The sequence below is a fragment of the Balaenoptera acutorostrata genome, chromosome 5 (genome assembly GCF_949987535.1).
Source record: "Balaenoptera acutorostrata chromosome 5, mBalAcu1.1, whole genome shotgun sequence".
NCBI classification, from domain to species: Eukaryota; Metazoa; Chordata; class Mammalia; order Artiodactyla; family Balaenopteridae; genus Balaenoptera; species Balaenoptera acutorostrata.
The window spans coordinates 47,117,745-47,127,197 of NC_080068.1; the positions used below are offsets into that span (position 1 = coordinate 47,117,745).

Here is a 9,453-nt window from a genome sequence, read left to right on the forward strand (position 1 = left end):
CACTGTCTCCCAAAGTCTTGGTTATGTGTCCACTTACCAACATCTATAAAAGTACTATGTACTTCCTCCGTCACTGAGTTTCTGTGAGGGTTAGAGTATGTAAGATGTATAAGTGCTTGGAACCATGCTTGGTACATAAAAGTACTCAATAGCTAACATTGTCATCACCACCATCATAATGATTACTGAACTTATGACACCCTGTTTTTTATTAGTCTCTTTGATCCTCTGTGTCCTCTACTAAGTGTTAGCTTTGAGAGGGCTGGGACCATAACTGTCTGACTTGTTTCAGCAGCAGCAGCTTAGCACTATGAATGACAAGAGTAGGTAAATGCGTCCTAATTACTTAATGTTAAATTAGACAAAGCAATTTACGTAAGGAGACTGTCATTCATGCAACAAACAAGTTGAGACTTTAAGCATATTTTCATGGAATAGACCGAAGCACGTGATTTAAAATAACATGATGTTATGAGGGCTGTAGTAAAGTTTTGAATTAAGTTTTATGGAGACATAGAAAAAGAAATAATTGACCTCTTCTGGGGGGTGATGTATACTACACTTGAGCTGAGCTTTGAAGAACCAGGGTGATTTAACATAGCACATGTGAGGGCGGGATTATTCCATACCGGAAAAAATGGTATAAATAAAAACATAAGGTGGGAAACTGCATAATGGATTTGTACCACTGACTTCTTAGATCCTTAGGACAGTGCAAGGACAGACTTTTAAATGCCTTAAATGTCATGCTGTTATACGGTGATACGAGGCTTTCAAAAAGCTTTTCCTCATCTCTTAGTCATTGCTCAACCCCCTGCGGTCTGTAAACATTCACCTAAACTACTACATTGGGATATATTTTGACTTTCCCTTTAACATTTCCTCTTCTCCACCCTCTGCCCCCATCCAATCAATGACCAATCCTGTTAATTCTACTTCTGGAACACCTCTCAAAGTCAGATCATCATCTCCATTCTTTCTGCCACTAACTAAATTCAGGTTATTAAAACATTGTCTACCTGATCCCCTACTCACAACATACCCTTCACACTGTGGCCAGTTACTTTTGAAACATTGAACATTGATCTGATCCATTAAGCTACTACTCTAAACTTTAAATTTAATCTGCCAGAACCAGATTTAATCTACTTTTAAAATAACATTTTGTGTGTTCATTTCAAGAGCACATATGCTAAAATTGGAATGATACAGAGAAGATTAGCATGGCCCCTGTGCAAGGATGATGTAAATTTGTGAAACATTAAAAGAATAGTTATAACATTTCGTGAGAAGAAAGTATTTTAGCAATGCTCCACATACTAAAAGAGTCTGCATTTTCCTTTAATACTACTCTAATTATTAGGAGCTTAATCAATGAGGTCATAATCAGTGGCTAAACTATCACAGATCTGGTGAATAAAATCAACCTTCTATGAAAAACATTTTAAAGGTTTACATGAACAATATATAACAAATATCCTCACAAATATAGTTTACTATTAAAAAGTTCCTAGTCTCCAGGTTATAAACCAATATACCTTTAATCTATTTACACAATCTCTTCATTATTATAGAAAGCTCTTTTCTTAGAGAAGCAACTTGGAGATTCACTTTCTGATAAGATCCAAAATAAATATCAATTATTTTACTAGAGGTTACAAAATCATGCTTTTCTAATTTATCATTCCATTAACATCTTTCAGTGAGAATTCTTCATAAAGAACTTTCCCTCATTAGCCAGGGCTATTTGGTTATCTTCAAATTTAGTTCCTAAAGGAAAAGCAAGATAAATTTTTATTCTTAATTTTTTGCTTTTAAATAAAGTGATTAATGAATTGAGTTTTATTTTGTTGGTTCTCTCTCATGTATTATGAACTTATGGATTTTTACATAATGTATGTGTTCCAATAAATTGTATTCATTATTCTTTTAGATGCTCAAATTTTACTGTCTTTGGCTATTCAGATCCTCTTCATTTTAGTGTCTATCTATGGCCTTTTAACATAACTCATATTCTTTGATAGCTTGCATTGTGGCCTCCCCAAAATCTCAGGTTAATCTTATAAAGGCTGCCCTAGACTTAAAAACTGTCATTCTTCAGGTGCATTTGTGAAAATGTAATAAATACAGACCATAATCCAGTTAATAAATATGCTTATGGCTATTAAGTTATGATTGCTTTTCAGTGGACAAAAGAAGGAAACTAGGAGTTTGGGTTTTTTTCTTTGTCAATTCATACAGATATTTCCAATTTGAATCGAATTACAAGATTTTTTTTTAGTTACCTTTGCTTTCATACCTACACACACACATATATATATATATTTTTTTTTTTTTTCCTCTTACTCTAAAAACTTTTTTGTTCCTAACTGCATTAACATAATTGCTTTCTTAACCCTGATTATCTACAAAACAGAGCCTGAGGCAGATTACTTGTGAAGGCTTCATTGGAAGGTGCAAACCTAGGCAGAAGGTAAAAGAGAATTGAGGAAGGGGAAGAAGCTCAGTTATGTAGGAAACATTTCGATCAGGCTTTCAGAAACCACTGTGCCTCAGAACAGCCCTTGCAGTGAAACATGTGAGGGGAATTAATTTTCAGGCTCCCTCCTGGATCATTGGTCAAAGTTCGCCCCAAGAGTTGTTACTGGCCCTGCACTTTCATGTGTGTTGCCTGGATCTTTCTAGGAAGTCACTAAGGACACCAAATCCCACACTCTATTAGGCCACGTATCATCTGAGTGCACAAGAAATGAGAGGAGCTAGAGGGTTTTTGGGTCTTGTCAGGTCAGATCGGGCATTGGAGCTGATGCTCCTTCTATGGCAGACACGGGGAAGGCCACGCCCTCACCCAGAGGAGTCCAAGAGAGCCAGGCAGCGCTTGGAGATGAGGCAGTGGCAGCAGCAGCGGGGGCTCTCTCTTGAACAAGCAGTCAGGGGCCAAAGTGTCCCCTCTGGTAGAACTCTAAATGTTTTCACATTAAAACTGAATCCAAATCTTTAAGCCAAACTATATAGCTTCAGTAGAAAATGAATGGAAGAAAAATAATCTAATACTCATCTTATTTTTAAGCATTATCTGCAGAAGTCCACAAATTAGGTCTTATGTATAATTTCTTATTTGCATTATTCTCATGTGCGCACACACACACACACACACAGATATGACACACATACTTTAAAATGAATAATATCAATAATATTTCTAACAATTAGATTATTGAATAAAATGTAAGACTTTTTTCTAAGTGGCCTGACACCCTTCTCCAGGGAAGACCTGTGAACCTGAGCCAAAGGGCTGGTGTACACTTGTTTACTGTGTAAGCAAGAGTAGAAAAATGTGTGATGTACAGTGGAAACTTGTACAGAATAAATAATAGCTTTGAGAAAAAAAAACAGTATAGAAAAAGTAAAAAGAAAAAAAAAAAAGACTTTTTTGCAGCTCAATATTTCTTAAGAATATATTCCATACAGTCAAAATACTGAGTATAAAAGGATATACAGTCATAATACTGAGTATAAAAATCAATTACAATAAGTATTAACTCTGTGTGTTTATGTCACCAACTTGATATAGAGCTGGTTTATTCATTTCAGTTCTGTTGAGTTTATTAGAATTAGCTATTTATTTTTTTCACTTTAGGTTAATTTAATTTTTTGAGTATGAAAATAATATATGTTACCAGGTGAAAATTATGTAAAAATACATACTTAGAGAAGTCTTGTTACATAAGTTAACTGCTCTCTTTATCTTATACCTCTTTCCCATTTTAAGCAACCATTTTTATAACATTGATATGTCCTTCCAAAAATTTTTTTGCAACAATACATCTATTTATTTTTCATTACCACATAACACACAGGTAGCTTACTATTAAAAACTATTTTGCATCTTGATTTTTTTTCATTTAATATATCCAGTCATGCCTTATCAGTCTATGCAAAACTTCCTTGTTCCTTTTGACACCTGCATAATATTCTCAACTTAATTTTAAAGAAGACTAAATCAGAGGTATTGTAGTTCTAATTTTTCATTCTCAAGTGTCAGTACAATTTTGGGCACCTTGATATGATTCACAGTATAATTAAAGAAACACTATAGACAGGTGGCCGATAAGAATATTTTACTGTACATTGTATAAATGTTTGCAAACACTTCCTCCTCTTCCCAGGTCGTCTTACTAGAACACCTAATCCCTCTTACAACCTTGTTATGGGCTGAATGTTTGTGTTCCCCCAAAATTCATATATTGAAGTCCTAACCCCCAATGTGATGGTATCAGGAGGTGAAAGCATTAGGAGATAATTAGGTTCAGATGAGATCATAAGGGTGGGGTCCTCGTGATGGGATTAGTATCATCATAAGAAGAGGAAAAGAAACCAGTGCTCTCTCTCCCAACCATATAAGGACACAGCAAGAAGGCGGTCATCTACAAGCCAGGTGAGGGATCTCACCCAGAACTGAATCACCTTGATCTTAGACTTCTTAGCTTCCAGAACTGTGAGAAATAAATATCTGTTGTTTAAGCCACCCAGTCTGTGATATTTTGTTATAGCATCTCAAGCTAAGATAAACATTCAACATTAGTCATTTATGGACGTATTTAAATAAAATAAATAACAAGACCATCTATGGCCTTAGAAATTACATGTATTTATGTTACATGAGTATCTTTTTTCAGCCAAAGCTCCAACAGCTTTCTTATACCTCTTATACCTCATAACAGATGAGAAGGAGCTATCTTCTTTGGAACCATCCAAGGGCAGGCATGTCAGATTATTGACATCATCTCTGTCCTCAGTGTTTTTGCCATGGGGTTGTTTAGCCTTCTCACACAGCTGTGGCTCTCCTAGACTTCAGCCTTTTCATTCAATGCAGAATAAAGAAAAAAATTAGGGCATAGGGCATTGACATATTAGACAGTACTAAGTACTATGATTTGCTATTTTTTAACTACAGAAGAAAATGGCTTCTCCATTGTCTCTTAACTCTAGTTCTTTATCAATGTTATCACATAATTTACTGAACATAAATTTTTAAGCAAAGCTATATGATTCCATTATAAGCTGAATGAAAGAAGTATTAGTGTTACTCATCTATTTTTTCTCATTGTCAAAATGCTGCCATATTTTGGCATGGAATTGATGAACAAAAGGCTTTAATGATACAAATAGTTTGGAGTTGACCTTATTTTACCATTTTTTCATATAATTTTACCATTATTCATACACTAGCCCTATTAACCTAACTTTACTATAGAACATCTCCAAACACTAAATTTGCTAAGATGTTTTCTTAATATCAAAGAGAGTCTATAGTGAGAACTGAAGAGGTAGTGTTTTGAGTGTCTGCTCCTGGTTTTCCATTATCCCGTACACGAGGAAACAACGATCTAAGCTTCTGCCCTCTCTCCATGTTCCTTTACTAGCTCCTTTCCACAGAAGAGAGAGGGGATCGTATGATTTGTCAGACAATGAGACAAACATTGGGCCACGTTTTCAAATGAGAAGGCTTACTGTGACTTAAAGATAGGATCCTGGCCTTCACACCTGATTTACTACCCCCTGGCCTCCATACCTGATTTACTACCCCCTGGCCTCCATACAGGCCAGGTGAACCTCTTTGCTCTCTGTCTGAGATTAGGTCAATATAGCATCTGGTTTGTTAGAGTAGATGGCCAGGTAGCAGTGCCAGGAGAATTATATGGTGGGGTAGAAGACTTACAAAGCAGACATCTTGGACAGGTGTCAAAACCTTAACCTTATATTAATAATGAATCAGTATTTTGTACACCATTTGACAGTTGCCTTCTGTCTTTAAAACTCAGCAAAGAGAAGCAGGTATATTTAGGCAGCATATTTGAGTACCAGCACTTGACGACGAAAACTCTATAATGCCATTCCTTACCCTTTTTGTGTCCATGGAACATCTTCCTTTACTCCCATCATCACCATAGAACATCCATTAACCTATTTGCAGACTCTACAGATCCACAGACTCAAATCAACGAATAACACAGATTCTGGACCTAGATTGGCTGAGTTCAGAATCCCTGATTTCCACTTACCAAACTGTGTGATCTTGAGCATCAGTTTACCTTTCTGTGCCTTGTTACCTTGTTGTTCAATGGCAATATTAATAATATAATATGAATAACATAACAATATAATATACCATATTATTATAATTATATAGCTAAAATTATAATAATCCTAATCCTATGCAGTAGGACTTAAATAATATGAATATATATAAATATTACATACATATATATCTCATACATATTATATATATAAAACAGCACCTGGTTTATAAATTGGAAATTCTAGTTTAATGTTTTCATTATATTGTTTTTATAATCTTTATAATTTATTCCAGGCTAGTTGCAAGAAGACAGGTAGTACTATCTCAAAGATATAACTGAGGGCTTCCCTGGTGGCGCAGTGGTTGAGAATCTGCCTGCTAGTGCAGGGGACACGGGTTCGAGCCCTGGTCTGGGAAGTTCCCACATGCCGCGGAGCAGCTGCGCCTGTGAGCCACAATTACTGAGCCTGCGCGTCTGGAGCCTGTGCTCCGCAACAAGAGGCCGCGATAGTGAGAGGCCCGCGCACCGCGATGAAGAGTGGCCCCCGCTTGCCACAACTAGAGAAAGCCCTCGCACAGAAACGAAGACCCAACACAGCCATAAATAAATAAATAAATAAATAAATTTTAAAAAAAAGATATAACTGAAATATTTTTTAAAAAGATATATATGTATATATATGTTAATGTGAATATTTGCTAATAATGTAATATAATGTGAGTAAAATCAAACAAAAAATTAAAAATACTTTGTGAATAGAGACAACTAAATGCAAAATAAAATAGATATTCTTTGATCTGTGATAGTTTAAATGCAGATGTACTTAAAAGTAGGAAGTTAAGCTGTGGAGGCCCTTTGCAAGGCTATAATTCCATAATATAAAAAGAAATGTTCCCAGTTTTGAGATATATGCATGCACATTTTCTATTAAGATATACATAGAGAAAGAAAGTTAGGTAGGGTAGACATGCATTGTAATTCAGATTTGCCTACTTACAGATGGTAACATTCTGTGCAATAATAATGCTCTCGAAACCATTTGCAAATTTGTCCAGCAACAACTCTGCCTTTAATGATGAAGTTTCCACAGTGGCAGATGGCAGAGTGAGCAGTGAAGGATGCTGCCGACCCACCAGGGTTATGTCTGTCACTAAAGCGATCTGGCTCCAAAAGCCAAAGTCTGTTGAGGTCACACTGGTTATTGCTCCATTGGAATGACTTGATTGATCACATTTGTGGTTATTCTATAAATGATGACCTTTTAGGAGGGATCCCGGCAGTTTCATCCTGCTGTAGGAAAGTGATATAGAGAAACATACAGTGTCTGCAGTCTATCGACATATTAGAGAAACAAAGGAGCAATTTATGAAACAAAAAAAAATACATTCAGTGATGTTGCTGTTCCCTCTTTGTGTCTAAATGGTTAGATAGTCTACGGAAAAAGCACAATACTACTTTTAATATCCATGTCATATTTAGGAAGAGAAAAGTAAAGGGAACAAGACAAGAAAATATATTATTTAATGAATTTTAAAAGTCCAGCAAGGATTATTGTTCTAATGGGAGCATATAAATATTGAGATCCAGTTACTCTCTAAGCACCTAAAATTGGCAGATAGTACAGATAAAAGAAAATAAATAAGTAAACTTCAGTGTCCAGGTGAACCCTTAGAATACTTTGAAGAAAATTATATACTATTCTATGGGAAATTTAACATAATATACCACTTTTAAAGTATACTGTATTGAAATTGCCAAGTTCCATTTATAGTGTGATATTGTGGGATGAATTTATCAATAGTGAGTGAGTATACCTTTCAAAATTGAATTTACTGTCAGATCATGCCTTAGGCACTGGAAGGAACAAAGCACATCCCTCACTCTGTATTTATTGAACAGTAACATACAAAAATTCCACAAAAATATTAATCCTCTCATGTCACTGATGAAAATAAAAAGCATAAAGCTGCTCATTAATATTAATAACAATAATAATCATTTATAATTACTTGTTCTATTCAAAAAATTCTAAGTACTTTACATATATTACCTCTCTTCAATTTTTTTTGACAATGATGAGACTTATTTAGAGATTCCATGAGGAGCCAAGTCACTGATGTACTGAACCAGCAAGAGCTGTTTGTTAAATTTTCAAGGAATTTCACAGAACTAGAACAAATAATCCTAAAATTTATATGGAATCACAAAAGACCCAGAATTGCCAAAGCAGTCCTGAGGAAAAAGAACAAAGCTGGAGGCATAACCCACCCAGGCTTCAGACAATACTACAAAGCTACAGTGATCAAAACAGTGTGGTATTGGCAAAAAACAGACATATGGATCAATGGAACAGAACAGAGAGCCCAGAAATAAGCACACACCTATGGTTAGTTAATCTTTGACAAAGGAGGCAAGAATATAGAATGGAGGAAAGACAGTCTCTTCAGCAAATGGTGTTGGAAAAGCTGGACAGCTGCAGGTAAATCAGTGAAGTTAGAACATTCCCTCACACCATACACAAAAATAAACTCAAAATGGCTTAAAGAATTAAATATAAGACAGGACACCATAAAACTCCTAGAAGAGAACACAGGCAAAACATTATCTGACATAAATCATAGCAATGTTTTCTTAGGTCAGTCTCCCAAGGCAATAGAAATAAAAGCAAAAACAAACAAATGGGACCTAATCCAACTTAAAAGCTTTTGCACAGCAAAGGAAAGGATAAACAAAACAAAAAGACAAGCTATGGACTGGAAGAAAATATTTGCAAATGATGTGACCAACAAGGGCTTAATTACCAAAATAGATAAACAGCTCATACAACTCAATTACACAAAAACAAACAACCCAATCAAAAAATGGGCAGAAGACCTAAACAGATATTTCTTCAAAGAAGACATACAGATGGTCAATAGGCACATGAAAGGATGCTCAACATTGCTAATAATCAGAGAAATGCAAATCAAACCTAGAGTGAGGCATCACCTCACACCAGTCAGAATGGCCATCATTAAAAAGTCCACAAACAATAAGTGCTGGAGAGGGTGTGGAGAAAAAGGAACCCTCCTACACTGTTCATGGGAAAGTAAATTGGTACAGCCACTATGGAAAACAGTATGGAGGTTCCTTAAAAAACTTAAAATAGAGTTGTCATATGATCCAGCAATCCCACTCCTGGGCATATATCCAGAGAAAACTCTAATTTGAAAAGGTACATGCACCTCTATGTTCATAGTAGCACTATTTACAGTAGACTGATTTCCATGGACAAATGAATGGATAAAGAAAATGTGATATATATATATACATAAACACACACACAATGGAATACTACTCAGCTATAAAAAGGATGAAATAATGCCATTTT

At 35.4% G+C, this 9,453-nt stretch overlaps 1 non-coding gene across 1 annotated transcript; it reads left to right on the plus strand.

Annotated features, from left to right (window-relative positions):
• The first annotated feature begins 1,168 nt into the window (after window positions 1-1,168).
• LOC114237882 (U6 spliceosomal RNA) lies at window positions 1,169-1,275 on the plus strand. Its single transcript, XR_003623350.1, has one exon. It is a non-coding gene; the product is annotated as a U6 spliceosomal RNA (small nuclear RNA).
• Window positions 1,276-9,453: the final 8,178 nt, after the last annotated feature.